This window comes from Rhinolophus ferrumequinum, chromosome 23, assembly GCF_004115265.2.
Source record: "Rhinolophus ferrumequinum isolate MPI-CBG mRhiFer1 chromosome 23, mRhiFer1_v1.p, whole genome shotgun sequence".
NCBI classification, from domain to species: Eukaryota; Metazoa; Chordata; class Mammalia; order Chiroptera; family Rhinolophidae; genus Rhinolophus; species Rhinolophus ferrumequinum.
Window position 1 is genome coordinate 44,377,141 of NC_046306.1, and position 12,023 is coordinate 44,389,163.

The following is a 12,023-nucleotide window of genomic DNA, read 5'->3' on the forward strand; positions in this document are numbered from 1 at the left end:
TCTTTAATTCATTTGAGTTCATTTTTGTATGATGTAAGATTGTGATCTAGTTTCATTCTTTTGCATGTGGCATTCCAGTTTTCCCAACACTACTTTTCTTTTTCCATTGTATGTTCTTGGCTCCTTTGTCATAAATTAGTTGCCCATACGTGTGTCGGTTTACTTTATGGGTTCTTAATTCCATTGGTCTCTTTTTCTGCCAATGCCATACTGTTTTGCTTACCATAGCTTTGTAGTATAGTTTGGCCACCAGCTAAGCCAGAGGGGAGCTGACTTGTATATAGAGAGGTCCCTGCCCCTGGTCACTGATTGGTTTACACTCAGGCAAATGAGGACTCCAAATTCTTGAAGTTTGATTGGTCCAAAAAGCATTGTCCTGATTGGTCAGAATGGAGCTGCTCTCATTGGTCAGTGAAGATGCTAATGCGCATATAGCTTCATAGCTCTGATTGGATGGGGAAAGTCTCAGTCCTATTGGTTGAAATACAATTCCAGGAACTCCTTTATAATGGTTGACTCAGACTGCAGTAACACAGTGCAGGCAAGGCAGTTCAGTGCTGGAGGCAGGCGGCTTAGTGCAGGCTTCTCTCTGAAGCATGGCTTACATGAGAGAACCCTGTTTAGAAATGGCTGCTAGGCTCTGTTATTAAATTTGAGCCCAGCTAGCCATCAGGGGTCCTTCTTAGTAGGTATCTTCTTTCTCTGGGTTGGTACTACTCACTCTCACACAGTGACCAGGGTGATTTTAAGTCAGATCACACAGGTTCCTTTTACTACATACTCTCAGAGTATAAGCCATTATCTTTACAAGGGGCAAAAAGACCCAACATACCTCTCTGTCCATCTCTCACTTTCTGACCTCACAGACCACACTTCCCCATGTTCACTCTTCCTCATCACATTGAAACTTACTGGGCCTTAGGGCATCAGCCAGCTGGTCCCCCAGATGTCTGTCGCCTTCCCTTTCTTTTGGCCTTCACTTAAAATGTCACCTTTCCACCGGCCCTCCCAGACTCACCTCCTGCACTCCTTAACTCTGTCTCCTACTTTGCTTCTCCTTAGCATTTATAACTAACATTTTTGTTATCTTTCATTTAAGTTTTTCAATTGTCTTCCAGTGTGTAAATTCCACAAGGGGCAGGAATTTTTGTTGCCCCTCCCACCACTGTGACTGCTGTATTCTCAGCCCTTAGGACAATGCCTGGCATGAGTAGGTGCTTAGTAAATATTTATTGATTCAATATATGATGGAAAGACAATAACCAGAAGTTTTACGTCTTCCAGTTTCCTCAACTACAAACTTGGGGTATTATCCTTGGCTAGTCAGCCTCCTCAGGTTGTTTCCAGAAGAGGATACTAAACCAAGGGCCAACTCCACAGAGAACAAATTGCTTACAGGGATCAGCGAAGTCAGCTGCAGGGTTGACGCCTTGAGGCTTATGCTTTCCAGAGACGGCCAACAGGCTGAGAAAAAAACCCAGACCCTAGTTCACTGCTTCCACTGCCACCCCCTCCTCAACCCCCACCCCCCCCTTCCCACCAACCCTCCTGTGGGGGCAGAGCCAGGAGTGCAGTTCCCAGGCTCTCTGCCTCACGTGGAAAGGTGTTGGCTCAGGTAGTAAATGGTTATCAACTGTGATTGGATGGCCATCAGGTGTGGCTAGTTGGCCCTCAGCTGTAACCAGTGAGCCACTGGCCACTAAGATAACTGCCATGGGTATGCTAGCAGAAAAAATTGGGGCTAGCAAGTGAACGGTGGCTGGCAATGGTGGATTGCAGCCAGCAAGTGAGGTTGCTTGGCAGAGAAGCAGACAACAGGCTGCAGCTCCTGCCTCCTGTGTCTCCAATCCAGCCGCCAGTGAGAATATAGTGGTATGACTCCCCTATCTATGGCTCTGTGGGTGTTCCTTTTTGGCCCCACCATGTCCTGCGTTCTTATGTGGGGAGCGGGAGCTGAGACCTGACACCGGGCATGACACCTCCTCACATTCCCTAATCAGCCCTGCCAGCTCCCCTGGGACCCCGCCTGCTCCGCCCACTTCCATGGCCGCCTCACGCCCCACTTCCGGCCTCCTCAGGCCCCTTCCACTCCTCTTCCCGACCTATACCCCGCCCCCCTCCGGTCCGGCCAGTTGCGCATGGCGAGAGGTGGAGAGGGGGGGCCCTCGGTGGATGGGAGAAGCGCACATCTGCACCTCCAGACACAAAAAGCAGCTGGCTGACCCGGGGTGGGAGCTGCGGGCCATCTTAGCGCCCTTGGCCCGCGTCCTGTGCCGCGCACGGAGACGGGAGACACCCGCTGTCCTGGTGAGCAGGGCCGGGGCGGGGCCGCGGGAGCGCACGTGCGGGCGGCGGCTGGGCGGCGGGGCGCTCCTCCCTGGGAGTCGCGGAGCCGCATGGCTGGCATCTCTCCGGCTGCGCCCCAACAAGTCAGGTGGGACGAAAGTGTCCTGACCCGCGACCCTGGGCGGAGCGGAGACGGGTTTTAGAAATTGCGGCAGCCTTTCTGCCCTCACCTCGGCGCCACGGGACTGGCATCAGCGTGGGGTCCGCCTTCTCCCCTCGCCTTCGTGTATGGGCGCCACGGGTTCGGTGTTACGTAGTGTCCCGCTTTCCCGTCATCCTAGAGGGCTCTGGGTGGGGTCACTTTAAAGTAACGTGACCTACGGGAGTCCGGCTGCTTGACCAGACTTTAAACACCAGGTCCTACAATAGAGGCCGTTTCTGAAGTGTCCGTGCTTCTTTGAGCAGGGTTTGCAGCGTTTGGCCCCTTTGCTAAAGTGGACGTTAAACTCCTGGCGTGCGATCCAGGATCGGGCGAAGGCAGTGGTTTCATTGGGAACGTGGAGGATAGACGGTTGGGGAGAGGTGGGCCACTGCAGCCTAACTTTGCTCCCCAGATGCGTGGCTGAAGGCGGCCAGGTGCCTTTATTGCCCATCCCACTGTTGCCAAGTCCCTTCAGGCTTCCCCTGTCACCTGCAAAACGCGAGGGCCCCATTCCGCTGACACATCGAATTGTTCCACAGAGTCATCTATAAATAAGATTGCATCCCACTATAGAACAACTTTTTAGGTTGTAGCTTGTAGCTGTTTCCTTTTGTTGTTTTATAAGTTTGCATTTGAAAAAATTGTTTGACATAAGATGCCATTGTCTGGGGCGGAAAAGTCTGCTGTGAGTTTTATCTATTGTACCAGAATCGCCCCCTTTTCCTCCCATCAGTGTGCTCAGTCACAAATGCCATATAGAAGTCTGTTCAATCTCTTTGAGTGTTTCGCACTCATAGACCGGTGTCCTGCTGCATTGTTAAAAGGTCTGTGTAGGACTGTGTGTTTGCACAAGGTGGAAGTGAAGAAGGGTCACTTGGTTCCTTTCTGCTCCAGGTGACTTAGGCCAAATGTGGAACAGGGAGGAGATCCAGGGAAAGAACTATGAAGCTAGAGGGATTGAAGGTCAAGTGAGGCTCAAGGTACCACCACCGACACTGTCAATAGGAGGGAAGGATTATGAATGACGGTGACTTTTAGAAGCCTTTGCTATGGTTTCCACTTTGGACTTAGAATACTTTTAAAAGAAGATTTAAAAAAATTAATGATAGTGAAAACTGGTGTGTTAATCATAACACTGTCAGCATCCTCACTGTTTTTATAGCTGTGTACAAAAGTATGTGTATATTAAAATAAAAATGCTAAGGCATTTAGAGAAGTAGGCTGTCACTGTGCTGTTCCTTTCCTGTTTGGTTTATCCATCATCTAGTAGTTTAAAACAACTACAAATTTAACTGGTCTATACTGGCAAATAGAAGGGGGACATGTGTGTTTAAATATAGTTCAGATTCAATAAAATTAGGGTATAATCATGTTTGCAGAATGAGAAAATAACCTTTTCCGAAGAACGTGAACTTCAGATAACATTTAATAACCACCAAATTAGAAAGAACACTTTAAAGGAAAAGTTAGGGTTTAAAATTTTTTTTAATTGAGTTTGATTGAAGAATTGAGGACTTAAATTGAGGAATTGATAAACTTTGATGGAAAACTTTTTCTCTAAATTGTGTTTGTCCCATATATTGTGGTTTGCAGGGCTGCTTTGGAGATGGGTGAACTGACAGTCATATGTGACTGCATTTTGTAAATCCCTTAGTGTTAGCGTGTCCTTTGTTCTGAGTCCTTCTGAACCTTTGGTGAGTGACTGTAGATCCTGGTTGGTGGATGGTTCTGTTTTTTTTTTTTTTCCCCTTTGAAGATGAAATGTGGCATTTGAGACTTGGGGCGTGTGACCACATTCTTTCTACCTTGGACGCTTAGGTTTGGGTTTTGCCTTGAACAGGTGGCTGCTAGATACTCTCTCCTTCCCTGACTCAAGAGAGGTCTGTGCCCTTTCCTTGCTCCTGACTAGAAAGGCATCTCTAGTGCCATGGCCACTTTGCTCTCAGTTCCATGGTCATGGTAAAGGTTGAGCGGCAGTGGCTTTAACTGGACTCTAGATTTGGGTTTAGCTTAGTCCTTGGTTTCAAGTACAAATTAGGAATTCAGGCTCAAGGGCAGAGATTTAGTTAATCATAAGTAAGAGGCTAAAACTTTGGGTCAGACTCCACCTGGAGCTATTTGGAGGGTGGTGGTAGCAGATGGTTTTCCTTCCCTATCCTTAGGCTAACCTTGAGCCTCTTGATCAAAGTTCCCTACCAAAGGATTCTGTTACCTTAATGAAGAGTCGGACAGAGGCATCTCATGGAGTATGTTCTCTATTTTTATCTTTTGTCAAAAGTTGGAGCGTGCCTCTGGTGCTGCCTGGTTGCACTTTTCAGTCTTTCTCAATCCTGGATTGTCCCTTTCTAGACTTCAAGGGGATAAATGGCTTCTAATTTCTCAAAGTCTGGTGCATAGCCTTGAGCTGAAATCATTTGTTTTTCAAATGAATGAAAGCCTTCCAGGTGATTCTGATGCACTCAAACTTTGTGCATTGACTGTTATTTTGTATTTCACGAGACAAAATTGGCAAATCTTTTTGTGATATGAGACATTCCCTTTTGATCCAGTTACCTTATTTTGGGATCTCCTTTGTTTAATAAATTAAGATTTGGGTGTGTTGGAGTTTCTGAACGTAGTCATCATTTATTGTCAAAGATTTGAAAGGAAGTCGTTCTCCACAATTTCTAGATTTTCAAGGTTCCAGTAAAGAATTTTACATTTGTAGATGTTCATCAGTTTTTAGCTGCCAGTGGTGGAGTACCTAATCAGTTTTGGCTTAAACAATTAGGGAGGTCCCAGGTAAAAAATTCAGGGCTTCAAGATGGGTTGTTCCAGTGGCTGAACCAGCCTTGGGGGCCCCAAGTTGCTCCTCTTCTGCACATTGTCACGTAGTAGCTGTCTCACATCTGGAGGGAGAGGGAGGTTAGCTTTAGTAGCTCCCTTTTTAAAAATTTATTTTTCAATATTAGCATATTATATTAGTTTAAGGTATACAATATAGTGATTAGACATTTATGTTATTTACAAAGTGATCCCCTGATAAGTCTAGTACCCACATGATACCATGCATATTTATTACAATATTACTGACTACATTTCTTCAAAGGCTGTACGTTACATCTCCATGACTTTTTGTAATGCAATTTGTTCTAGTTAATCCCTTTCACCTTTTCACCCATTTCCTCAAGTCCCCTCCCATCTGGCAACCATTAATTTGTATGGTGTATCTAAGTTGATTTTTGTATTTTTGTTTATTTTGTTTTTTAAATTCCCCATATAAGTGAATTCATATGGTATTTTGTCTTTGTCTGACTTATTTCACTTAGCATAATACCCTCTAGGTCCATCAATGTTGTCACAAATGGTAAAATTTAATTCTTTTTATGGCTGAGTAATACTCCATTGTATATATGTACCACATCATCTTTACCCATCAGTCCTTCAATAGACAATAAGGTTGCTTCCATATCATGGCTATTGCAAATAATGCTACAATGAGCATGGGTGCATATACTTTCTTGAATTCGTATTTTGGATTTCTTCAGGTAAATACCCAGAAATATAATTGCTGGTCATATGGTAGTTCTATTTTTAATTTTTTGAGGAACCTCTATACTGTTTTCTATAGCAGCTGCACCAATTTACAATCCCACCAACAATGCACGAGGATTCCCTTTTCTCCACACCCTTACCAACACTTTTTTGTTGATTTATTGATGATAGCCTTTCTGACAGTTGTAAGGTGATATCTCATTGTGGTTTTAATTTGTATCTCTCTGATTCTCTGATGATTAGTGATGTCGAACATCTTTTCATATCTCTATTGGCCATCTGTATGTCCTCTTTGGAGAAATGTCTGTTCAGGTCCTCTGCCCATTTCTAAATTGGATTGTTTTTTTGTGGTTAAGTTGTTTAAATTCCTTATATATTTTGGATATTAACCCCTTATTGGACGTATTATTAGTGAATATCTTCTTCCATTCAGTAGATTGTTTTTTTGTTCTGTTGATGGTTCCTTTGCTGTAAAAAACTTTTTTAGTTCTATTTTGTTTATTTTTTTTGTTTACTTTGCATAAGAAAACATTTAAAAATTGCTAAGAGTGATGTCAAAGAGCTTACTGCCTATGTTTCTAGGAGTTTTATGATTTTGGGTCTTACATTTAGGTTTTTAATCCATTTTAAGTTTATTTTTGTATATGGTGTGGCCTAGTTTCATTTTTTTTTTTTCATATATCCAGTTTTCCCAACACAATTTATTATAGAGGCCGTCTTTACCCCATTGTATGTTCTTGATTCCTTTATCATAGATTAATTGACCATACAGGCATGGATTTATTTCTGGGATCTCTATTCTGTTCCATTGATCTATGTGTTTGTTTTTATGCCAGTAACATGCTGTTTTGATTACTATAGCCTTCTAATATACATGGTAGTGTGATCTCTCCAACTTTATTCTTTTGTCAAGATTGCTTTGGCTATTTGGGGTCTTTTGTGATTCCATATAAAATTTAAGATTATTTGTTCTAGTTCTGTGAAAAATGCCGTTGGTATTTTGATAGGGATTGCATCGAATATGTAGATTGCTTTGGGTAGTAAGGACATTCTGACGATGTTAATTTTTTCTATCCATAAGCATGCAATATCTTTTTATTTTATTTATTTATTTAAGTCTTCTTCAATTTCTTTCTTACAATGTCTAACAATAATGAGTACAGATTTTTTTTTTTTTATCTCGTGGTTAAATTTATTCCTACGTATTTTGTTATTTTTCCTATAGTTGTAAATGCGTTTGTTTTCTTAATTTCTCTTTCTGGTAGTTCATTATTTATGTATAACAATGTAACTGATTTTTAAATATTAATTTTGTATCCTGCAACTTTATTGAATTCATTAATTAGTTCTAATATGGTTTTGGTACCAGGGTAATGCTGGCCTCATAAAATAAGTTTAGGAGACTTCCTTCTTCAATTTTTTGGAATACTTGGAGAGGGTATTCCTCTATGAATGGTAAAATTCACCTGTAAAGACATCTAGTCTAGGACTTTTGTTTGTTGGGATTTTTTTGGTTACTGATTCGATTTTGTTAGTAGTTTTAGTCTGTTCAGATTTTCTGTTTCTTTCTGATTCAGTCTTGGAAGATTGTATGTTTCTAGGAATTTATCCATTTCATCCAGGTTGTCCAATTTGTTGGCATATAATTATTTGTTGTATTTTTTTAAAGAATTTTATTAAAATATAGCTAACATACAATATCATATTAGTTTCAGGTTACATCACAGTTATTCAGAAATACTCACCTGGCACTATACATAATTATTACCATATTATTGATTATATTCCCTATGTTAAAGAAGTGATCAACATGGTAAGTCCAGCAACCATCTGACACCATACCACGCTATCATAATATTATTGACTATGTTTTCTATGCTGTGTATCACGTCCCCAAGACTTGTTTGTTTTATGCCTGGAACTTTGAACCTCTTACTCCCCTTTATCTTGTCCTCCCTTTTACATTTTTCAATTATAGTTGACATTCAATATTATTTTTTATTAACTTCAGGTGTGCATCATGGTAGACATTTATATAATTTATGAAGTGATCCCCCTGACTAGTACCCACCTGGTCTTATTTTACTATAATATTGGGTCTTGTATAATATAATGTAATATGATATAATATAATATAATGTAATAATAATATAATTAATATAATATAGTTAATATAATATAATACTGGGTCTTATATTAATTTTTGCTCTAAAAGATGCAGTAGAGCTGAGTGTCAGGCTAGGTCTTATTTTCGGGGAAACACAGTAGCTGCCTTTGCTATTCCATCTCCATGCCTCCTAGATATTTGAAACTCACCATATTCTAGACTGGATTTCTATCTTAATCTCCACCAACCCCAAACTCCTTTTCTCTGTTAACTGTCTCAAAGAGTAGAAGCCTGATTTTTAGCCAGTGATGGTTCCAGAATGTTCCCATGGAAGGAGTGTAGGGAACTGTCCAGATGTGCATAAAGGAGATGGGCTGGGCCCTTGCCTAGTCCTGCCTTGGTACAGATGCTAGTTTTAGTGCTGCCTATTTCTTGAAGTGTCTTTGGGCTCCAAAGGTCTGTTCCTCATTTTCGCTACTTGTCAAGTGAGAAAAGTTTTCCCAAGTCAGTTAAGATATTGAACAAAGCAACTTAAGGTACCATACAATTCTGAAATTCTGTGACTTAAAAGAGGAGAGCTTTTTAAAAAAGTCTTTTATGATAGAATCATTGAAATAGTCAATTTCTTTAAGCAGACAAATCTCTGATCTCGTGTGTCAGTAAAGGACAGGTATGTGGTCAGGTTCCTCTGTTTCTTGACTCCCAGCACTTCCAGATTTCTTTCTTGTACTGGATCTGGTTCCTGGGTGAGTCAGGATAGAGTTAATTTTTACCCTGGATACTTGCAGGGACCACCAGGAAGAGGCACGATTTATAGAACTTAAGGTGCCTGATGCTCCTGGGCTCCTCTGCTCCCTGGGACTACCAGTCACTGCAACGTTGGAAACTTGCGTGGTGGTGTTTCAAGTCTGACTAGATCTTGAACCCCACCTTTGTCAGATTTGGAAAGTATTTTTAGTACTCTCTAGTCCCATTTGATTCAGGGGAACTTTGCATCAGCCCAGGATTATGGCATATGATTTTAGTTTATTTTGTTTGGCATGGACTTTAAGCATCTGTAATAGCAAAATACAGTGATTTCCCCATGGCCTGCTTTCTCAAGACTACCACATTTTATCTACATTTAAGATGATTAGTTCTTGGTAAATCTGTTTTTTTTTTTTTTTAAGATTTTATTGGAGAAGGAGAACAGGACTTTAATGGGGAACAGTGTGTATTTCCAGGAGTTTTTCCAAGTGAAGTTGTCCTTTCAATCGTACTTGTGGAGGGCGCAGTTCAGCTCCAGGTCTAGTTGCCGCTGTTAGTTGCAGGGGACGCAGCCCACCATCCCTTGCGGGAGGTTGAACTGGCAACCTTGTGGTTGACAGCCCACGTGGGAATCGAACCGTCAGCCTTCGGCGTTAGGAGCATGGAGCTCTAACCGCCTGAGCTACCGGCCTGGTCCAGTTCTTGGTAATTCTGATTCTGCTTTTAGAGCCATTGAGTTGTTGGTGTTGACACTAACCTTCACAGCAGGCTCCTTCTTTAAGTAGAAACTCAAAATATTCAGTCCCCCATTGGAGTCTCTGGACTTTTAAATACGTGTAGAGAGCAAAGACTATCAACAGTGTTTGTGTGATGTGTGTTTAGGCTCCTAATTGTATGGCTGGAATTCAGATGAAATTTGGGATAATAATGCGAAAGGAAAGAATTATTCTTACAGTTTTCTAAATAGATTTTATAGGATATGTTACTTTATTTTATTTTCTTTATAGCCAACATAAAACAAAGGTTACACCATGGTTCTGGCAAAGAGAGAGTGTGTTGCTGTTTCCAAACAGTTGGGTAGAATGGTATTGGGATATGGAATGTTTGGTTGAAGTATTACTTTTTAATTTTGAGGACTATTCAAGATAATGTTCTTTCCTTATAATTAGGTTTACTAATATAAAATTTTTGCATAACATGAGGACTTTCTGCTTTATTTTAGAGTTAAAAGAGACATTGTCTGAAATTCTGGTGTGTGGAACATAAGTGACTTCATCTTAAAGTGAACCTGCCATCTTGACATCTGGGTGGACCTGTACCCTTTACCCCCTTCTCTTCCACTAGTGAGCTCTAGAATATGATCAGCCCTGGGCTAATTCTGTGTTTTCCCGAAAATAAGACCTAACTGGAAAATAAGCCCTGGCATAATTTATCAGGAGAACATCCCCTGAATATAAACCCTAATGCATCTTTTGTAGCAAAACTTAATATAAGACCTGGTCTTATTTTCGGGGAAACAGGGTACGTTATGATGATGTTCCAGAAGAAGATGACATGACTGTATTTGAATAAATGTAGATTGTTGTTCCTGAAAAAATAAGACATCCCCTGAAAATACATCCTAATGCATCTTTTGGAGCAAAAATTAATATAAGTCCTGGTCTTATTTTCGGGGAAATACGGTATGAGACCCGGTCTTATTTTTGGGGAAACACGGTTATAGGATTCCCACTATTTTCTGTCTGAGGCAATGCACTGTAGATGTTAACTTGCATTGGCACCAGAGCCTTCCTGCACCTGGTCTGTTTGATCTTTCACATATTATTACTGCATTGGAGATATAAGGAAAGAGTCTGCGGGGAAGGAAGGCATGGAGGATGCCCATGTCGTCTTCCCGCCACCCAAGATAAGCCTCATATGTAAGTTTCCTTAATAAACTCTTAATGTAATCCTATTACATTACATTAGATTCCTATTCTTATTCATGGAAAACTTTTTTTTTTTTAATATTCAAAACTACTTTGTTTGCATGCTATTAGTGGTCATGAGGCGGCATGTAAAAGTTGGTAGTTCTAACTGTGGAGTAAGACCTTAATATACGTTCACTTACCAGCTCTGTGACTTTGGGCAAATTACTTAACCTCTCAATTTCCTCACCTTTATTATGGGGATAATAATAGTTCTCATAGAGCTAAATTCCTAAGTGCTCAGGAATGCGCCCAGTATCTGAGTGCTCAGGAATATTAGTTTTGTATTATCAGAAGAGTATTTATTTAGGAAAAGTAAGCACCCGACTAAGTAGTCAAAAGTAGAGACATCTGTCCAGTGGCTCTGACTGTCCAAAGAGAGTAGACAGTCATAGACCTGCATGGCTCTGAGTATAGTGTTAAGGAAATCTCCTTGGGCCCTTTTAATTTTCCCCCCTCAACCATTAAGATCACTTGACTGAAATAAAAATAAATCGCAATAATTGTCCCACAAAAAGAAACTACTCAAAATGGCAAAATGACAGCATTCAGAAACGTCTCTACTCTGCCTGCCTTACTGCCTACTTCAAAGAGAGAAATCTAGGTTACTAGTCCTCAGTGCTTGTTTGTTTCTCTCAAAATGTATCTGCACCCACACCTCTCCTCTGTCCTTCACAGTGGCCTCCCTAGAGGAGCTGACACACCCACTTCCGTTTAATTGGGCAGGTTCTGTCCTCATGTTTGAGACTGAGGTGTGGGCTGCTGCTTCAGGATGACAAGGAAATTGCAGCTTCAGCGATCTGCATCACATACCATTGTTGCTCAAATTGGAGTAAGGTTGAGATCCTTTGGGAAGTTAATGATCACAGACCCTCAGAAGTAAAGTTAAAATTTTTAAAATAAAACTAGGTAAAAATGCCTTAGCATTTATAAACCTGCAGCAGGATCATTTACTGAAATTCAGTACGTGTTTTATTCATTTTTCACATTCCAAAATGGCAGGCAGACATTAATGTTCCTTTGCCTCCAGGAGGGTTTGTTACAGGGCTGAAGGCAGAAGTTTCTGGAAGATGACCTCCCTCCCTTTAAAAAAAAATTGCATACGCCAAAATTGACTTACATGTATGTGTGTGTACAGTTTTAAGAGTTTTAACATATGTATGGATTTGTGTAACTGTCA

The 12,023-nt window shown here is 41.1% G+C and overlaps 1 protein-coding gene across 1 annotated transcript in view; it reads left to right on the forward strand.

Annotated features, from left to right (window-relative positions):
- The first annotated feature begins 2,184 nt into the window (after window positions 1-2,184).
- The window catches only part of NINL (ninein like), a 178,995-nt gene continuing 169,156 nt past the window's right edge, over window positions 2,185-12,023 (forward strand). The window contains exon 1 of the mRNA XM_033095566.1: window positions 2,185-2,307. The gene's annotated coding sequence lies outside the window, so the exon portion shown is untranslated. The remainder of the gene's footprint in view (window positions 2,308-12,023) is intronic.